At 33.1% G+C, this 17,500-nt stretch overlaps 1 pseudogene across 1 annotated transcript in view; it reads left to right on the top strand.

The window, feature by feature from the left end:
• LOC148940823 (phosphatidylinositol N-acetylglucosaminyltransferase subunit C-like) overlaps positions 1–17,500 on the top strand; it is a 98,734-nt pseudogene that overhangs the window by 19,434 nt on the left and 61,800 nt on the right. Inside the window, exon 2 of the transcript XR_016143334.1 lies at positions 4,881–5,078. The product of XR_016143334.1 is annotated as a phosphatidylinositol N-acetylglucosaminyltransferase subunit C-like (transcript). The remainder of the gene's footprint in view (positions 1–4,880; positions 5,079–17,500) is intronic.

Below are 17,500 nucleotides of genomic sequence, written 5' to 3'. Positions count from 1 at the left end.
CTTAAGGCTCCTGCTGAGGGTTCAGCATAGAGAACAATGAGATTAGGCGCCTCCAGTTTGACCTATTGCTTGCCAGGCTTGTTAGCTTCTTCCACCAGGATGTGGGCTTGGGTGAGGAATTCATTGGCTTTGTCTTTCCACCTAGTGGGTGGGCATCCTCTGGGTTGCTTCCATCTATGTAGGGTGGGGTCGAAGCTGAATACAACTCATGCTGGGGCGTTGCATGACATGCAAAGGAAGTGGCCGTTCCACCAAACAGTACGCTGGGCAAGCTGTGTCAAGAAACGAGTTTGAGTGGTACGTGAGAGGAGAGTCTGGTTGCTAACAAAGTCAGTCCAGTGATGTCTTTCAATTCTGATGATGTTTCGTCTGTGTGACATTGATGGCGCTGAGGATAGATTTTGCAGCTGGCCACATCTCCACTCCATACAGTAGCACAGTGCTGACTGACATATTATAAATGCGCAATTTGTTAAAGGGGCTTATGTTTGGCTTTTGCCAGATGCTGCTAAGCCTCCCAACAAGTGCTGACGCTTTGGCTATTTGAGATGTAAGCTCTTTTGTGATCAAGTCATCCCTTGACAGAATAGATCCCAGGTAGGTGAAGTCTTCAACCACGTCTACTTGGTTGCTTCTGATGTTGACTTTCTTTACAGTAGAACGGGACATGGGGGGCTTAAGGAGCATAACTTTGGTTTTCTGCCAGTTGATCTTCAGTCTGACTTTTGAGGCTTCTTCTGAGAGCACCTGGAGAGCTTTGGTGACCTTTTCAATGGTGTCTGCAACTAGCGCTATGTCTTCAGTGAAGTCAGCATTTGAGAGTAGCCGGTCTCCAAACTGAAGGCAATTTGTTGTGCTGGTCATAACATGGTCTATGATGCAGTTGAAAAGCTCATTAGCAGCAGCGCAACTTTGCCGGACTCTAGTCTTCACTAAGAATGTGGGACTGCGTCTTCCCTTGACTTGCATGCAGCTTCTCTGTATTGTCATACAGCTTTTCTAGAAGTAAGCAATATTTCTGGGGTAGACCTGTAGTTCTTAGTATCAGCCAAAGTGAATGGCAATCAACAGAATCAAAGGTAGCCTTAAAGTCCACGGGATGTACGCTTTTCAGTGGAACTCTCATGTCCTCTTGATCAACTGGCACATAGTGAAAATTTGCTCTGTTTTTGACCTGCCAGGCATGAATCTGGCTTGCTGGACTCTTCCCTTTCTACACAAAAAGGTGGAACACCTGTCCAGGAGTGACATGGTGAAGAGTTTACCAGGAATGGAGAAAAGCGTGATCTCATGATAGTTGGAGCAGATTTGATGGCTGCCCTTGCATTTCCAGAGTGGCAATATGATGCCAGCACGCCAGTCATTCGGTATACTTTCCGTCGTCCAGACAGCAGATAAGATTAGCTGGAGCCACAGAATCATCGCTGCACCCCATACTTGAGGAGTTTTGCAGAAATACCACAGACGCCGGGGGCTTGATTATTATTTAACCGTTTTACAGCATTTTGGAGCTCAGAGGTGGTAAACGGTTGCAGTACGAGGTTAGAAGTAGCTTTGGGTGTGGCCATGGCCACTTGAATCAGATCTGGGTTGGGATGAGCAACTGCCTCGGCATTCAGAAGCGTTGAGAAGTTACTGCTCCAGGCAGTGAGTTGGCCTGCATTGTCATCCAGCATGCTGCCATCAGCAGACAAAATACAGCTCACAGTGGAAGTCTTCCCTTCCGTCAGCTCGCGGAGGTGTTTGTACAAGGAGCAGGTATATCCTTTCCTTGAAGCATCTTCAAGATTGCTAGCTTTCTTGTCAACAAAGGTCTTCCTATCACTGTGCGGTAGGCTATTGCACAGGCCATTGAGTCGTCTGTACTCTGGCATATTCTTTGCTAAGCAGGCCTTCCAGCACAGCTTCATCACGGACAGAGTCTCTTGGGATATCCAGGGTTTATTCTTGTGTCTGCTGCGGCCAATGGTACTGCCAGCAGAATTGAATATATTATCTTTGAAAGACTTCCATGCTACTCCAGGGTCGTCCAGAACTTGGAGGCAGCTAAACCAGTTAGAGATATTGAGAGCATACTTCTGTTGCATCCCAGATGTAGCCAGACTACTCAGATCAAGCTTGGGAGGTCATCTTTCTTGTTGTGCTCTCAGGCGTAGCCTCAGTGTGGCAACTACCATCCTATGGTCTGTGTTTCCATGCTCGGCCGACCTATATGTCCAGCAATTTGTTATTAATGAGCGCCAGCAACCCGAGATCATAACATAATCAATCATCTTCGTTGTCTGGCCGTCATTACTATACCAAGTGTATTTGTGTATATATCGTCTCTGAAAGAGCGTGTTTGATATGACCAGATTATGCATATTGCAGAGCTGGAGGAGTCTTTGTCCGTTGTCATTCAGTGAATTCGGAGTCACAGGGCCGAGAACACTTCACTACACGCCCTCCCTGCCATTTACCGTCGCGTTAAGGTCTCCAAGAATTTGGGATTTTGACATGGATAAGTCATTGATGCCTACCATACCTTTGTTAAAAAAAAACAAAGGTTTGGTTATATTTATTTCATAATGACAAAAGACAAGCTGAGTTAAAACAAACCAAACAAATTAAAATGATAGCAATGACAATTGGGTTTTGATTTTGACATGGATAAGGTCATCAATGGCTACCATACCTTTGAAAATCAAAAATATGGACTAGATAAAATGTTTGATGAAAACGAAGTTTTTGTCCCACTAATGAACAATATTGTCTGCATTTAGAAGACAAGCGACAGTGAGAATCCATATATAGAAGCCTGCCACATGCCGAGTGCCAGGGCCCAGCTGTGAAGCTGCCAGGCTCCCGGTATTATATGTATTTTTTGGTGTTGTGCTGAAGACAGCCCTTGGGCATAGGGCCAAAATATTCACTGAATTTAACCACTGTCTTTAGAAAATTTTCCTATTGTTTCTAAGTTGTGTTTGTTTGAATTAGAATATACCCTAAATTGTCAATAGCAAAGTTTCAAATCACAAAATTGAGCACTATTTTTAGTTGACAGCATTTGAAAAACTGACTCTTAATTGAAATGGTTGGAAAATGGTTTATATTTGAAGTGGCCTTATAAATGAGGTTTGAATTATTATAAATAAGTATTTTGTGAATATATTACTCTTGAACAACTTATTTATTTTCTAAATTTAACCTAACCTAAGCTAACATAGTCTAACCTAACTATAACTTTTACCATCATTGCTTGCATAAGACTGAAAAAGCTGACTTGCAAAGCTAATTGAACCAAAGCAGAGAAAAAGGAATTTTAGACATTCACGAGTGAATTTTGACAATAACCAGATTTTGGATACTCATGTAACATATGTATACATATATATATATATATATATATATATATATATATATATATATATATATATATATATATATATATATATATATATATATATATATATATATATATATATATATATATATATATATATATATATATATATATATATATATATATATATATTTTTTTTTTTTAGTTTTAATTTTTTATTTAATAATTTTTTATTTTTTTTTATTTATATATATTTTTTTTTTTTTTTTTTTATATATATATATATATATTTTATTTTATTTATTTATTTATTTTTTATTTTTATATATATATATTTATATATTTTTATATATATATATATATATATATATATATATATATATATATATATATATATATATATATATATATATATATATATATATATATATATATATATATATATATATATATATATATATATATATATATATATATATATATATATATATATATATATATATATATATATATATATATATATATACTGTATTATAGGCATGTAGTGTTAGGGTGAGGGGTAAAAGCTCCCTTCTTAGTTTGTAGATGATAGATTTTCTTTGATCAGTGTTCATTAAATTCAAATAGCAAATACTGCTAAATGAGCTCTTTTTCTTGAAGCCTTATTGTGTGAAAGCTAAGTTTTCATTGAAGGATTTGGATTAAGGGGGGCAGTAACCCTCCTTGTATTTAGGGTACTCCTGCTTTGCTATTAAAAACCAACTGAAACTTGTTGAACAATACGTTTTTTTTCAAATGACCGTAAAGCGCAATATTAAAATTAAGCAGAAAATGCAAGTCATTCTGATTGTGAGGCGGGTGCCCCTTCCTTGCCCCCTGCTCTTTATACTAAAGTTTAGTGTTGCACACTCTATCTTTTTATTTTACACTACAAGTTTCACTACTTTTAGTAAATTTTCAAAACCACTACTGTGGGGATAATAGGCCTATTTTGTTCCATGGACTTCTTTTCTATTAAATTGAAAATCAAGTACCCCTTCTTGAGGTGGCTTTTATAAATGCATAAAGAAAGTTCAATATGATGGACCACTGTCTTTTCTAGGCTAAGAGTATCTTCAAAAAAAGATAAAAACAAATGTTACGTTGATATTTCATTGTATCAAAACAAGAAGACATATGTATTTTTTTTTTCCCAAGAACAAGTGACCCATAAGTAGTCAGTTAATCTTTTTTCATTAATTCCACTTGAAGAGGTAAACTTGCTTAAAATTTCCATGGTTGAAAAAAAAAATGCAAAAAAGGCCTATGGCTTAAATGCTACATTACAAAATTCTATTTACTACTAAATCCAAGCCAAACTATTTTGATATACTTCTGGATTTTTACAAATTTTTGCTCATTTAGTTTAGACCCTCAAACAAACCTTCTGGTCAATTACGTGAGTCATATTTCTGCTTATTTCTAAAACTACCAAAATTTGAAATGTGCCATTTTGTCTTGAACACAACCACATGTATTAACATGTAAAATGTATTAAGCTGCAGCCAATTTTTTACAGCTATAGTGAAAGCCCAGAAGGCGATTTTTAACTTGCTCCTATAATCCTACTTGAATAGTCCTAATGCAAGAGAAGTGATGGTAACACTGATGCATGCAAAGGAATTGTAAAAGAACTTTAAGAAGATCTAACCCCTGAAATACTGGCTTTGGACCTTGAGATTTTGTTTCTTTTGATTGCTCTTCACCCCCAATTAAGGTGAGTTATTTTTAAACTAATTAAATGGTATTTATCATGACTGTTCATTTTTCTGGTTTTAAAATGCTAGGACACCTTCCTAGGTAAATAATGGGTTTAATTACATGGTGACGCAGAACATCATTGTGAGAGGACCTTCTATAGGAGGACAACTGCAGCAGGGCGTTAGATCCTGATTTATGAACAGTGGCCTCTGCAAATGGTGCCTCGACCCTTTCAGGGTACCTGCGAGACTGTGGACCTTGGGGTCAACTCTACTCCCACTTGAGGAGTGGCGCCCCTCAAGGAAATTATAGCCTAGTAAACGAAACAGCATTTGCACGGGATTCTGATTAATGGATAATTCTTCTGGGCTTGGCCTGTTTTGGTGGGCATTTTTGGGAGGGAAAACCTCTTCCTAGCTAATTTATCTACTATGGGTTGCCACCCCATAGTAGCATAATATTTATAGACATGAATATATAATGAGTTGGAGACAATAGGTTTGAGATTCTTTGTCTAGGATTTTGACTCTTGTTCATAGAAGAGCATTGCCAAGTTCTGAAAACCATGTTGAGACCAAGATGAGCCAAGGATTGCACAAAGCTGCCTCCATTCAACTGGAGCAGCGACTTCTTGCTGTTCAGTTCTAAGCCCGCTTAAGCGCTTTGGTGCAGATTTGAGAAGATATGTTGGTCCCTGTCCTGCACTGGTATCTGGGACCATTACTTCTCCTGAGGCCAAAACAATTTCAATGATCTAAAGATTATGAACTTTGGAACTTGGAATGTTATGACATTAAAAAGTAACTATTGTGTCGATTTTTCGACTGACGAACTCAGACGATTTGAATTGGACTTATTAGGAGTTTCAGAAACTCATATCTCAGGGCTAGGGAGCATGAAATTAGGTTATATAGAATTTATTTACTCAGGCAGAAAGGGTGGGGTACATAGACAGGGAGTAGGGCTCATGATGAGTAAGGAAGCTGCTAAGTCTTGTTGAGGCTAGGAAGGCATTAATAATAAAATACTAATCGCTCATTTTATTACTAAAAAATTCAGGGTATCAGTTATAGCAGTATATGCCCCTATAGAACTGACTGACTGAATTTTACTGAATTTTTATGAATTTTACTTACAGTTACAGAAGCAAATAGACAAGATCCTAGGTAGAAATATGTTGTTTTTATTAGGAGATTTTAAAGCCCAGGTCGGTAGAAATAGAGATAAATGGTATCCTAGCCTAGGTAAACTTGGTATAGGAAAGGAAAACAGTAATGGCTACAGACTGCTGCAATTGTTTAGGTATAACAATCAAGTTATAACCAATACAGTGTTTCAAGGGCGCCGGCAGAAAATTTGCCAGGGGGTGCCAGACGCCAAAGCAGCAGTGCTGGTTGGGTGACAGCTTAGACGGTTTCCAGCACCAAAATATGACTTTACCCCGAAGAGGACGAATTTGCAATCAATTTAAAATCCTGAGAAGCTAATTGATTTAAAAGTATCAATAACTATATTTTAGGCTTCCTAGTTGCAAAAGAAGTAATGCCACACGGTGGTAGTACTGGATTCAACCAAGTTGATTTGCTTTATTTGTAATGAAATTATGCTACGTTTGGTGATCTGTAATTGCGTATCAGCTATAACGAGGGGGGTGTGAGTCATTGTTTAGCTGGGGGTAGGGTAAATTCCTACAAAAGTACATTTTAATGGACATACTACTTATTCTCCATGAGGCTTCAGATAAATGTTGAGAGAGGAAGGGGGAGGAAGAAGTAATGAAAACAAACCTCTTTACAGCTAATGTACTGCATTCCTATATCTACCAGCACAGGTGCGGAAAGGGCATGACAGGTCACCATCAGCACTGCCATGACATTTCGTTGGGCTGAGAAATACTGCAACGAGTTTATCTTTCAGCAATTTTCAATGGTAATATTTTTCTTTTTCATTTATATGAAGTACTTTAATGTATTTGAGAAAATATATATGTAATGTATTTATTAATGAGAAAATCCTATTGTAGAGGTTGTTATGGCTTCAGTTATGTAGAAGATCAGAAGTCTCACAGAATTTTCATCCATCCAAACAATAATCCTCCTTTTCATCCACCCAAATTCTTTAGTAATAATATTAACAAGGACTATACACCAAAATTACTATTCATTACCAATTTTTTAAGTATATTCCAATTTTATCCAAAATTGAAATTGCAAATCTAAACATAGAACGGTTCTAATCAACGTACAATTATTGATTTACACATTTTAGAAGCAATTGACCAGGGATTTAAGGGACGGTACCTCAAGTTATATCTTGGTTAGGCCTGTGTATGATTGGGAAAACAATCAGATATTAAATAAAAAACAAGGGCTTTTCAACTGAAAGCAAGGAACAGATTTGAAATCTATTTGAACTGATTATTCTTTGTATGAAGGGGGCTGTCTCCTCCTTAGCTCCCTACTCTTTACTGTGAAGCTTAGCTTTTTTCCAAAATTTTCAAGAAAATTTGCAATTGGAAAAAAATATTTTTGAAAGCACAAAAAAACCTTCCTTTTAACGAGCAAGGTGTCGAAAAGGGGGCAGTCCCCCTTATATACAGAGTGATTTATATTTATTTTAAGTTTTAAACTTGATCCTAACTTTAGTTGAAAACCTTTCCTATTTCTTAAGTTACATTTCATGAAACTGTGTGACCTGGTTGAATAGTAACCAAAGCTCTAAAAAACGGAATTTTGATACCAATAGATATATCAAAAGAATTGGCTTATAGTGCTGATTCCAAATATATAAGTTTCATTAAGTTTAGTCTTGCCCATCAAAAGCTACGAGCCAGAGGAAATTTGTCTGTTTTTCGAGAAAAGGGGGAAAGACCCCCTTGAAGTCATAACGTAAACTTAACTAACGAAACGTAAACTAAAAGTAAACTTAACTACTAAACTAAAACTAAACTCTAAACTTTTAAACTAACTAAAATTCTAAACTAAAACTGAACACTAAACTAAAACTAAACTAGAACTAAACTAAACGAACTAAAAATCTAAACTATAACTCTAACTAAAACTCTAGCTAAACTAAAATTCTAAACTAAAACTAAACTAACTAATACTAAACTAAAAAACTAAACTACTAAACTAACTAAAAATCTACACTAAAAATAAACACTAATCTAAAACTAAACTAAATTAAACCTAGAATCTAACTAAAACTATAAAATAAAACTAAACGTAAACTAAAACTAAACTTAACTACTAAACTAAAACTAAACTCTAAACTCTAAACTACTAAACGAACTAAAAATCTAAACTAAACTAAAACTAAACTAAACGAACTAAAAATCTAAACTAAAAATCTAACAAAAACTCTAGCTAAACTAAAACTCTAAACTAAAACTAAACTAACTAAAATTCTAAACTAAAACTGAACACTAAACTAAAACTAAACTAGAACTAAACTAAACGAACTAAAAATCTAAACTATAACTCTAACTAAAACTCTAGCTAAACTAAAATTCTAAACTAAAACTAAACTAACTAATACTAAACTAAAAAACTAAACTACTAAACTAACTAAATCTAAACTAATAAAATCTAAACTACTAAACTAACTAAACATTCTACACTAAACTAAAACTAAACTAAACGAACTGAAAATCTAGATAAAACTCTAAAATAAAAATAAACGTTAAACTAAAACTAAACACTAATCTAAAACTAAAATAAATTAAACTTAAAATCTAACTAAAAATCTAAAAGAAAACTAAACATTAAACTAAAACTAAACTAAAACTAAACTAAACTGCTAAATTAAAACTCTAACAAAAAATATAAATTATAACACTAAACTAAAACTAAACTATAAATAAAATAAAAATATAAAATAAAATAAAACTAAAATACTAAACTAACTAAAAATTTAAACTGTATAACTAACTAAAACTAAACTCTAAACTCTAAAATACTAAACTAACTAAACATCTAAACTAAACTAAAACTAAACTAAACTAACTAAAAATCTAAACTAAAACTCTAGCTAAACAAAAACTCTAAACTAAAACTAAACTAGCTACGACTAAACTAGAAATAAAGGGAATAAATAAACTTAAAATAAACTAAAAATCTAAACTACTAAACTAACTAAGATATAAACTTTTAAACTAACTAAAATTATAAACTAAAACTAAACACTAATCTAAAACTAAAATAAATTAAACTTAAAATCTAAACTAGAGCATTAAAATAAAACTAAACATGAAACTAAAACTAAACTAAAAATCAAAACTACTAAACTAATTAAAATCTAAACTAAACTAAAACTAAACTAAACTAGAACTCTAACAAAAACTCTAAGCTATGACTCTAAGCTAAGACTCTAAGCTCATAGCTTGCTAAACTAAACTAAAAAAAAAAGGTAATAAATAAACTTAAAATAAACTAAAAATCTAAACTAAAACTAAACATTAAACTAAAACTAAACTAAAAATCTAAACTAAACTACACTAAACTGTTAAATTAAAACTCTAACTAAAACTCTTTAGTAAAACTCTAGCTAAACAAAAACTCTAAACTAAAACTAAACTAGCTAAGACTAAACTAGAAATAAAGGTAATAGATAAGCTTAAAATAAACTAAAAATCTAAACTAAAACTCTAAAATTAAACATTAAACTTAAAATAAACTAAATATCTAAACTAAACCAAACTGAAACTAAACTAAAATAAAGGTAATAAAAAAAACTTAAAATAAACTAAAAATCTAAACTAAATAGGTAATAAAATAATAAACTAAAAATCTAAACTAGCCCAACCTGCAATCTTCTTTTTCTAATATTTCCGCCCCCCCTCCTGATTGACTAAGAAGGAGTTTTAAACAAAGCCCTCTGATTGGTTGAGAAGGGGGATGTAACCGACTCGCTGATTGGCTGAGAAGGAAACACGTGATCTAACTGTTTCCGGGAAACTCATAGCATTTGGCTCAAGCAACAACAACAAAGACTATTTCTGGATCATAACATTCGCTGAGAGCGTGCACTTACAACAACAACAACAACATTGACCTTGACATTTTGCCTCGGAAACAACAATAAATACTATTTCTGGATCATAACATTCGCTGAGAGCGTGCACTTACAACAACAATAACAACATTGACCTTGACATTTTGCCTCGGAAACAACAACAAATACTATTTCTGGATCATAACATTCGCTGAGAGCGTGCCAAAAACACACCTGGAGAAAGAGACCATGGAGAAAGAGGTCATTGACCCCATTAACCACGTGTTCTACCTAGGGACTCTATGCCCATATTTGGGGTGCAAAAAAGTTATAGGTGGCAGCAGGGGTGTCGCGTCGGAGTCAATAAGGCCCTTCTACTTGTTTGTATGCTGTTTGCCAATAAGACATCTCAGCAATATACCAAGGATGACTGAGGATATTAAGTTCAAATTTTCAGGGCTACTTCTATTACTACTTCTGCTCTTAAAATTGTACTAAATCAAAAGAGTGTAATTGTGTCCAGGCTGTGAAAGAGCATAGATATAATTTTTGGGGAATGGTATTACTTTTATTAATCAGGTCAACTAGAGTATGTATATGACCAAATTAAACACTACTATTTGTGTCATGATTTGCAAAAGAGTTTATGTTGTTTAACAATTGCTGAAAAAATTTCTCTAGCATGTAAATAGCAGGCAAACTATAAATTATAACTATAAATTTTTAAAGGAAAACCGGAAAGATTCTAACTATTTTTTTCTTTTTTCCTGAAAAAGATTATGTCAATGTAAAACGAACAGAAGTTAATTTAAAAAAAAACTTTCCACAAAATAAGTTTTTCAAAATAGTAAAGAACTCCATTAAACCAAAAATGAACAAAAACATCATCAAATAATCTACCAAGCATACAACTATCACAAATCAGTATCAATAAACAAATGAAACCCAAAAGGAACAGGTTTATCCAAGACTTTAAGGAAGCATTCTGTCTTTGGTTACTGACCTCTGGTTGCTGATCGCATTGGCAAGCGCTGATTTGTCCGCCAATCGAAGGAAACCATCTTGCTCAAATAACGAAAGAGGCGGGAAGCAGAATCCACGCTTGAAAAATATCCGGAGTTCTTCATCTTAATTTTTTGTAACAGGGACCAGCCTTTTAAATATAAAAGCAGGGTCAACGGTTGGCAGTTCTGCTGCTGACTTCAGGTTACTTTGCACTCTCATATTAACAGCAATTGATTTCTTCTCGAAAGCTTAATTGTTTGCATCTTTTCCAGTCATGTCATTCAGAATTTTCAAACCTATTGGTATACCCTCGTATACGTCCATCTGCTCACTCGCAATGTTGCCAGTTACTATATTCCCGAGAGATAGCTCGTCTGAAAGCCAGAAAATCCAGAAGAAACTGGACAACCTTTTTCAACATCTTCAAAGTCACATTCTATTCTTATCACTCCAGCGTCTTTATGCTGGTCACTAATCTCAAATGTTACGCTTTTCTATTTGTTAAATTATATTTCATGAAACTGTGCGACCTGGTTGAATAGTAACCAAAGCTCTAAAAAACGGAATTTTGATACCAATATAATTTATCAAAAGAATTGGCTGATTATGCTGATTCCAAATATATTAGTTTCATTAAGTTTAGTCTTACCCATCAAAAGCTACGAGCCTGAGAAAATTTGTCTGATTTTGGGAAAAGGGGGGAAAGACCCCCTTGAAGTCGTAACGTAAACTTAACTAACGAAACGTAAACTAAAACTAAACTTAACTACTAAACTAAAACTAAACTCTAAACTTTTAAACTAACTAAAATTCTAAACTAAAACTGAAAACTAAACTAAAACTAAACTAGAACTAAACTAAACGAACTAAAAATCTAAACTATAACTCTAACTAAAACTCTAGCTAAACTAAAATTCTTAACTAAAACTAAACTAACTAATACTAAACTAAAAAACTAAACTACTAAACTAACTAAAATTCTACACTAAAAATAAACACTAATCTAAAACTAAACTAAATTAAACCGAGAATCTAACTAAAACTCTAAAATAAAACTAAACGTAAACTAAAACTAAACTTAACTACTAAACTAAAACTAAACTCTAAACTCTAAACTACTAAACTAACTAAAAATCTAAACTAAACTAAAACTAAACTAAACGAACTAAAAATCTAAACTAAAACTCTAACAAAAACTCTAGCTAAACTAAAACTCTAAACTAAAACTAAACTAACTAAAATTCTAAACTAAAACTGAACACTAAACTAAAACTAAACTAGAACTAAACTAAACGAACTAAAAATCTAAACTATAACTCTAACTAAAACTCTAGCTAAACTAAAATTCTAAACTAAAACTAAACTAACTAATACTAAACTAAAAAACTAAACTACTAAACTAAATAAATCTAAACTAATAAACACTAAAATACTAAACTAACTAAAAATTCTACACTAAACTAAAACTAAACTAAACGAACTGAAAATCTAGCTAAAACTCTAAAATAAAACTAAACGTTAAACTAAAACTAAACACTAATCTAAAACTAAAATAAATTAAACTGAAAATCTAACTAAAAATCTAAAAGAAAACTAAACATTAAACTAAAACTAAACTAAAAATAAATTAAACTGCTAAATTAAAACTCTAACTAAAAATATAAATTATAACACTAAACTAAAACTAAACTAGAACTAAACTAAAAATCTAAACTAAACTAAAACTAAACTAATAAACTAACTAAAAATTTAAACTGTCTAAATAACTAAAACTAAACTCTAAACTCTAAAATACTAAACTAACTAAAAATATAAACTAAACTAAAACTAAACTAAACGAACTAAAAATCTAAACTAAAACTCTAACAAAAACTCTAGCTAAACAAAAACTCTAAACTAAAACTAAACTAGCTAAGACTAAACTAGAAATAAAGTGAATAAATAAACTTAAAATAAACTAAAAATCTAAACTACTAAAGTCACTAAGATCTAAATTTTTCAACTAACTAAAATTATAAACTAAAACTAAACACTAATCTAAAACTAAAATAAATTAAACTGAAAATCTAAACTAGAACATTAAAATAAAACTAAACATGAAACTAAAACTAAACTAAAAATCAAAACTACTAAACTAACTAAAATCTAAATTAAACTAAAACTAAACTAAACTAGAACTCTTAACAAAAACTCTAAGCTATGACTCTAAGCTAAGACTCTAAGCTCATAGCTAGCTAAACTAAAATAAAAAATAAAGGTAATAAATAAAATTAAAATAAACTAAAAATCTAAACTAAAACTAAACATTAAACTAAAACTAAACGAAAAATCTAAACTAAACTAAACTGCTAAATTAAAACTCTAACTAAAACTCTTTAGTAAAACTCTAGCTAAACAAAAACTCTAAACTAAAACTAAACTAGCTAAGACTAAACTAGAAATAAAGGTAATAAATAAACTTAAAATAAACTAAAAATCTAAACTAAAACTCTAAAATAAAATTAAACATTAAACTAAAAATAAACTAAAAACCTAAACTAAACCAAACTGAAACTAAACTAACATAAAGGTAATAAAAAAAACTTAAAATAAACTAAAAATCTAAACTAAACAGGTAATAAAATAATAAACTAAAAATCTAAACTAACCCAACCTGCAATCTTCTGTTTCTACTCTTTCCGCCCCCCCCCTGATTGACTTAGAAGGAGATGTAAACAAAGCCCTCTGATTGGCTGAGAGGGGGGATGTAACCGACTCGCTGATTGGCTGAGAAAGAAACACGTGATCTAACTGTTTCCGGGAAACTCATAGCATTTGGCTCAAGCAACAACAACAAATACTATTTCTGGATCATAACATTCGCTGAGAGCGTGCACTTACAACAACAACAACAACATTGACCTTGACATTTTGCCTCGGAAACAGCAACAAATACTATTTCTGGATCATAACATTCGCTGAGAGCGTGCACTTACAACAACAACAACAACATTGACCTTGACATTTTGCCTCGGAAACAACAACAAATACTATTTCTGGATCATAACATTCGCTGAGAGCGTGCCAAAAACACACCTGGAGAAAGAGACCATGGAGAAAGAGGTCATTGACCCCATTAACCACGTGTTCTACCTAGGGACTCTATGCCCATATTTGGGGTGCAAAAAAGTTATAGGTGGCAGCAGGGGTGTCGCGTCGGAGTCAATAAGGCCCTTCTACTTGTTTGTATGCTGTTTGCCAATAAGACATCTCAGCAATATACCAAGGATGACTGAGGATATTAAGTTCAAATCTTCGGGGCTACTTCTGTTATTACTTCTGCTCTTAAAATTGTACTAAATCGAAAGAGTGTTATTGTATCCAGGCTGTGAAAGAGCATAGATATAATTTTTGGGGAATGGCATTGAATTTTATTTATCAGGTCAACTAGAGTATGTATATGACCAAATTAAACACTACTATTTGTGTCATGATTTGCAAAAGAGTTTATGTTGTTTAACAATTGCTGAAAAAATTTCTCTAGCATGTAAATAGCAGGCAAACTATAAATTATAACTATAAATTTTTAAAGGAAAACCGGAAAGATTCTAACTATTTTTTTCTTTTTTCCTGAAAAAGATTATGTCAATGTAAAACGAACAGAAGTTAATTTAAAAAAAAACTTTCCACAAAATAAGTTTTTCAAAATAGTAAAGAACTCCGTTAAACCAAAAATGAACAAAAATATCATCAAATAATCTACCAAGCATACAACTATCACAAATCAGTATCAATAAACAAATGAAACCCAAAAGGAACAGGTTTATCCAAGACTTTAAGGAAGCATTCTGTCTTTGGTTACTGACCTCTGGTTGCTGATCGCATTGGCAAGCGCTGATTTGTCCGCCAATCGAAGGAAACCATCTTGCTCAAATAACGAAAGAGGCGGGAAGCAGAATCCACGCTTGAAAAATATCCGGAGTTCTTCATCTTAATTTTTTGTAACAGGGACCAGCCTTTTAAATATAAAAGCAGGGTCAACGGTTGGCAGTTCTGCTGCTGACTTCAGGTTACTTTGCACTCTCATATTAACAGCAATTGATTTCTTCTCGAAAGCTTAATTGTTTGCATCTTTTCCAGTCATGTCATTCAGAATTTTCAAACCTATTGGTATACCCTCGTATACGTCCATCTGCTCACTCGCAATGTTGCCAGTTACTATATTCCCGAGAGATAGCTCGTCTGAAAGCCAGAAAATCCAGAAGAAAGTGGAAAGCCTTTTTAACATCTTTAAAGTCACATTCCATTCTTGTCGCTCCAGCGTCTTTATGCTGGTCACTAATCTCAAATGTTACGCCCGTGATTTCTTGGAGTGCAGAGCTGAGACCAGCCTGGAGGGGCCAATAAAAGCCGTGTTAGCTGCTGCAACTTGCTCATACCGTGTCTACGCACTATACCTCCAAATGTTTCAACAGTTGTAGATCCAAATTCATATCAAGTGTATACAGGTCCAAATTTGCTTCTAGGGTTCGGCCGTGAACTTTATCAGACCTTTGATCATTTTACTTTTGAGTAATTGTCAACAGTGTATCACCAAACTCTGTTGTACGACCGTCGTAGCTGTTTTCCTTCTTATAAGTATTCTTAAAAACCGTTCTGCTCGAACAAAATAAGAGGTTGGTTTTAAGCGGAATTATTTCGTCAGGTGACTTGGACATCCCTTTGGGAATAATTTTTTGGGCTAAGGATCGCAAGTGCTAGTCAGGCCTTCTCGCATTTGTGTAAGAACTTAGGCATGACTTGTGAAAACAACTCCTCCCTCCAACAGCTGTCAGATGAGTTAGTTTTCGCGTTTTACTTGATTCGCTTATGCTCCTTGCTCCCAATTCAATTACACCAAATTTCTTGACAGCTCCGAGTATTACTTTTTTACAGATTAAACAGATCATGGTTCTAAACTAGAATTACACATTTGAAACTAGAAAAACTTGAATTAAAATGGGTTCGAAGAATCATCAAAGAAAAAAGGTGAAATAGCAAATATTAAGTATTTGACACGCGAAATCTTATTCTGCCCTGGGATAATTGCAGTTTTAGGTAAATCGAATTCTTGTACCCCAAATCTACTTCTGTATCTTCCGAAACCTCTCCCAGCATTATTTAGAAAGCAGAATTTTCAGACACAGAGTCGGAAAAGAGAAAATCCTGCAGAACTCGTGGAAGATGACAGTTTAAAAAAAGCATACTTTTTATACCTCAAATTTGCCTCAGAGAGTATCTCACCCTCTCCAACATCAATTTAGGTTCCTTTAATGTTCTGGTGTATGTAAGAACGTTAAATCAACCCCCTAAACCACTTACTGAATTCGCAGGATTTTATCTTTTAAGAAATTTGCCCTCACCTTAAAAGAAAGAAAAAAAATCCAACTTGTGGAAGATCGACAGTGGTGAATTTTTCATTTTCAATGCATTTTTTTAGACGGTCAATAAAAGAATCATTTGTAGAGTAATTTATTTGAGGTCGAACCAGATTTTTGTTAGACTATAAAGGAACATTGTATACTGCTTTCCAGATTTATAGTTTGTATATTTAGATAATTTTATAATAATTATTTTTATCCTGCCTTTGGGGGAGGGGTAGATGGTCCCTAATAATGATCCCTAAGAACGCTTTTGAAGAAAATGTGGAAAATTATGCGTTAATAATGCACTATTAAGGTGATTTTAAACCCTCGGTATCATATGTGTGATTCACAAGAGTTTGCTGAGAAATTTTAAATGAAACAAGTTTTACGATTTTCAAAGATGCTGAGCTGAGCAATTGAAGGTTAAAATGAAACACAAATTGCTGACAGTTACGATTAAAATATAAAAAGAAATTTTAAAACAACAAAATAAACATAACTAACTTCACAAGGTTGTTTTTGCTATTTATTATTCAAAAACTAAAATTTGACAAATATAGTGCTTCTCTAAATATAAAAGTAGTTCTTTTTCATGTGAGCTAAGCACAAGGGTTGATTCCATGTGAAATTTTCCAACAAATATCTGACCAAGCTTTAAAAATTCAAATGGACCTCAAAGTCTTCAGCCCGAATCTTGCACAACTGATAATAGGACACGTTTTCGGTTTTACCGAGAACTTTCCTTAAAAAAAGTTATAAAAAAAAACAGCTTTAATTATTTGGTTATCATAATAATTTATTTTTGACCCACTAACATTATAAAAAAGTGGAGTAACAAAAGGAAGAAAAAGGAAAAGACACACAAAACAAACACGTGCAAAACAATATCAAATATAAAAAAATATACAAATCAGAATTGCACGAGAGGATGAAAAGGACCTAATAATAATAATAATAATTTATTTTTTACCCACTAATACGGTGGTAAACAAACACATACAAAACAAAATTAAATATAAAAAAAAAACAATGGAAATCAGAATAATCGCAGGAGAGG

Source organism: Artemia sp. Qi Xiang Cuo, chromosome 19, assembly GCF_049724085.1.
Source record: "Artemia sp. Qi Xiang Cuo chromosome 19, ASM4972408v1, whole genome shotgun sequence".
Lineage (NCBI taxonomy): Eukaryota > Metazoa > Arthropoda > Branchiopoda > Anostraca > Artemiidae > Artemia > Artemia sp. Qi Xiang Cuo.
The sequence above is the reverse complement of the archived record's forward strand: the minus strand, read 5'-3'. Positions and strand labels throughout refer to the sequence as shown.